The following is a 5,117-nucleotide window of genomic DNA, read 5'->3' as shown; positions in this document are numbered from 1 at the left end:
TCAAAAAGAGATGGCACAATATTTTGAGGAGAGACATTTGAGAGGCATTTTCAAAATGGATTAGAGTGGATGAATTACTTTAAAAGATATGTGTCTGCAAATAGTGTGTAGTTGAGATACCAAAAGCATATGCATGATCAATCAGAGTGGATTCAGATTGATTATAAGTGGAACGAAGAATGTTGTCCGGGACAGAATAACGTTCTTGAGGAATGTTCATACCAAAATTTTGAGTATTAGGGTTCAAAAAGGTTTTTTCTCTCACGGTGTTTCATTTTGTTATGACCAAAATTAGTTGGAGATTGATCTTCTGGGAGTGGAAAATGAAGGACATTCATAGTGTCGGGAAGATATGGATGTTTTGCGTGCGTACATGTAACATATTGGATAAAGGCAACAAGGTTTTCTTCTTTTGCTCACAATAATGAGTCTAAAATTTGAATGCATAGTATGTATGTCTCTAGCTCTCTACATGCCAACAAAATAATTAATAAAATAACTCAAACATTTAACAAAAACACCAAGACAACACCTGCATTATAATTTTACACTAAATTGAAATAAAATTAAAATATATTTGAATTTATAAGCATAAACAAAGTTAGCATTATCAAACTAAAACAACAACGTTATTAATAAAGGCTAAAACATCATTAATAAACTGAAGGAAAACAAAGGCATTGTGTGAATCTAAAATAAAACATAAAAAATACATAGTAAATAGATAATAAACTAGAAGTAAAATTCCATACACTTCGCAAAATATGGCGTCGATATTGTCAAATATGTCATAGAGTCAAAAGTAGTAAGTCAAAACTGTGGTTCCAAAAAATCCATAAAAGCCACATCTAACACAGTTGAAACTAGTTAATTAATACAAATACAAAAATCGAGTCATCATTCAAAAAACCACAAATTAGTAAGAAGTAAAGAAATCAGAATGACATACATCAATTTTAATCAAGCACAATTATATGGTTGTGTCAGTCTGCCAGTGACTATGATGATGAGCCATATGCAGTTGCATTTCCTAATGACATTCTTTGAAACTCTATAAAATAAAGGGATCATAGTTTATTAGAAATATACATTTGTTGAGACAAAAACTCTCTCAATTGATTTTAATGATAACAAAATTAATTAAAGATTATGATTATGCTTAATGACTAATTTGTGCTTTTGAGTGTATTTATATAAGTAAACAGGTTATCATTCATTAAGGAAAAAGAAGAAAAATTCTGAGTTAAATGCTAAGTATGAAAGTGCCGAGGATGGCCTCACGAGCTGGAGAAAACTGCAGTTCTGCATCCTCGCTGTTTTGAATTTATTAAACAAAGGCATAAAAGTATTAAAGAATGAATTATTTGAATTCATTCAACAAGGGCAGAATAGTATTAAAGAATGAATTGTTTGATTCATTCAATAAAGGCAAAATACTATTAAAAAATGATTAAAGAAAGGCCTTTGAAGAAAAGTTGCAAGAATGCAAGAGAAAGGTACGAGGAATGATGATTCTAGCATGTGCCTATAGTCAATATCTTGAAAAGCTTTCCAAGACATTATGAAAGCAACTTATCATGATAGGCAAAAAGGCTATATGTACTATTATGTGATTAAATAAGATTATAAAGTCAATCTTCAAAAAGGCAACAACAAACAAGCCTTATAAAACTTGATCACATGTCGTAAAGCAAGGAAAGAAGAAAGAAGGCATCACGTGAAGCCTTCACAAAGCCTTAAAGAAAGGAATAAAAAGGACATCACATGCTCTTACAAGGAATTAAATGGAGGAAAGAGAAAAAAGGTCACATGTGAACTTTGTGAAGCTTTATGAAGCCATTGAAGAAAGAGAATGAAAAGGACTCCACATCATAGTCAAACATTAAAGAAAGGAAAAAGAAAAGGACAACACATGTTCTCAAAAGCCAAGAAAACAGTACCTCGTACTTGAACAAGGAATGCATATTTTCAAATGTGCTGAATGGCATTTTCGTAAATATGAAGAAAAGCCTTGGCATTTCACAAATGAATTTTCCAACGGTCACAAAGGCTTGGCTTATGAAATGAACATCAAAAGAACTCTATAAATGGCAGCAAGTTGATCTTCATCAACAACACAACACATTGCATTAAAAAAGATCATAGATCTTAAAGCTTTCAAGAAGCAACACATTATATCTTCATACTTTCTACAAATCCTACATTAGATCTTTGTTTATCTTTTGAGAAAGTATTTAGAATCAATCACTCTCTTATCACACTGTAATTTCCAAGTGAGGTACACTGGAAAATATTTGAAATCTGATTGTAAGCTTGGTGAAGCTTGAGAATACACAAGTTGTAATCATCCTCGGTCAGAGGTTGATCTGTTTGAAGAATAGTGAAATCTCACAAGGGTGTGAGGACTGGAAGTAGCCATCTTTGGGTGAACCAGTATAAAAACAGTGTGTGTCAATCTTATATTGCTTCTTAACTCTTTAACTCGTTTCGAATTTGAAAGTTTTCAAAACCCATCCTCGGGCTTTCCATCCTCAGCAAGAGGATAGTTTTTAAAACACTTGAAAACCATTTTTAAACAGCAAAATCCCTATTCAACCCCCCTTCTAGTGATATTTAGCTACATCAAATATTACTTCAAATTTTTAACCATATTAGTAACAAAAAAAAACATATGGTCAAATAAAAAATTACTTCATATTTTTAACCATATTACCAAGAAAACATTTTTTTTATGAGGCAAATATGAAATTTTGTGATAAAGTCCATCTGCTTGCTTATGGGCCCACCAAGTAAAGTCCCACAAATAAAAATATTGTCACATTGTCACAAACTTCTCTCCCCTTCCGATCTCTCTACTTCCTTCTTTTTCCTCTACAACCCTATTATCCCTCCTCTCTCTTATATAGGAGTATGTATCTATCTAAGAAAGCATATATTCAAAGTAAATATGTGACTTGTGATTGGATATTTGTTTTTCATTCTTCCACCGTTTTATGATCAATGTTATTGGTGTAGATTTGGTGTCACAATACTCTTATTCTTTTATCTTTCCTATTTCTCTCCTTCAGCTTTATTCTTCTACATTTACAATATCGTGATCTATTTTTAAATAATTAATTTTTCTTAACTATTGTTTACAAATATCATTTGTGATATAGTTTCTGAAAAATTAAAATTTAATATTAAAATATTATTGAAAGATTGTTCAAACAATTAATTTTTCTTAATAATTGTTTATGAAGATATGTGATATAGTTCTTGAAGAACTAAAAAATATTCAATCATTCTTGTAGGATTGTTCGACGTAACATTCGAGTCATTTAGATTTGAGGTATAGTTCTTGAAGAACTAATGATTTAATATCAAACATCTTTGTAGGATTGTAAATTAAAGGTGTGATTTTCTTTAATCATCATTTATAAAGATTTGTGATTGAGTTTCAGAAGAACTACACATTTAGACCATAATTGAAGTCTATAAGATTTAAAATAAGAAAAAATACATATATTTTTATGTCACTTAAATATGTTCCTGAAGTAGTAAAATTGAGAAAATACTTTCAATAATATTTTAAAAAAATAGTCACAATTATGATTGAACAAAAGAAGAATTGATGAATAAAAATATGAAAGGTAGCGGGATAGATCGTATAACCAATGTTATGCTAATAATACTTGGTATGGTTTTGTAAAAAAAAAAATGGTATGGTATTAATTAATTATTAGTGCAAGAATTAAAACTTCAATTAGTATGATCTGTGGTATGATATTTTATATCTTAATAATAATTTCGCAAGTAATATACATTAAAGAGATGTGCAATTTTTATATACTTGTAATTATATATAACGATGTTATTTTACGAGAAGAAAAAATATCAAAAATTGGTGGTATGATAAAAAAAAAATCATATTTATGTTCAAATTTCTCTTTTTATGTTATCTCAATATTTTAGTTGTATAAAATAACAATGATTGTATATGTTATATGAAGAAAAAAAACTAAAAGATTACATGCGAGACTAAATCAAGATAAGTATAAATATATCTCTTAAATTTTACATGTGAACTATATGAGTAATAGTACTATTAATTTTTTTTGGTATTCTTAATTTAATTATTTTAAACTATCATTTTGTTTTGTTGGATATAATTTAATGTTCAAATTTTCATTTTAAAAGTTTTTTAAGATCTAATATATGCATTAATTGTTGACATCTATTTAATTGAAGATATATTTTATTGATAATTTGAATTATTAAATTATTTTCTTAAAACTCTCACAATTTATTTCATGTGTATCTTATTTTAAGCAATATCAGATGAGGAAATAAATATTTTATCATATTTTAATTTATTTTATAGATATTTAAATAAATATGTATGGTTTATAATTTTTTTTTAAAGTATGTTTTCAAATTTTATATATATAAAATGTAATATTTTATATGTGCATAGTAATATGTCTTTAAAATAATTATTATATAGTTTTATTTGTATAAAATAAATTTAAAAATTATATATATTTATTATTAATTCAAAGAATTAGAATTGTAATGTACATTATTATAAATCAAAACTTTCCAAGTAAACTCGAAGTTTACAACCTATATTTTTCATAGGCAAGATCAGTTGAGACATTCTGAATCTATTATAATACAAAAATAGTTGAAAAATTATGTGAACATGTATTGAAGAACCAATAGAATTTTCAATTCAATAACTTTGCATTACTAGTTACTTAAAGAAATTGATAATTTGAGAAAATGAATCTCTCACAATTTTAAAATATATATATGAGGTGATATTTGTGAATCAATACACCATCATGATCATGTGAACTATTTAGATATTTTATAACTTAATTTGATACATCAACTAGATGAACACATATATGTTTGCTAGCAACTCACAACGAGAAGCGTGTGAGATTATTTGTTTAACTAACTTGACTAATATCTCATATTCCTCATTTGATATGTATTGTACATACATATATTAGAATTGATAATAAACATCTTGTAGTATATGTTCATACACAAAAATAGACTTGAAGAACAATTTATTATACATATAATATTAATTATATGATTAATACTTATGAGATTATATCTTCCGA

This window comes from Cicer arietinum, chromosome 6 (genome assembly GCF_000331145.2).
Source record: "Cicer arietinum cultivar CDC Frontier isolate Library 1 chromosome 6, Cicar.CDCFrontier_v2.0, whole genome shotgun sequence".
Taxonomy (NCBI): Eukaryota; Viridiplantae; Streptophyta; class Magnoliopsida; order Fabales; family Fabaceae; genus Cicer; species Cicer arietinum.
This window is presented reverse-complemented; position numbering follows the sequence as displayed.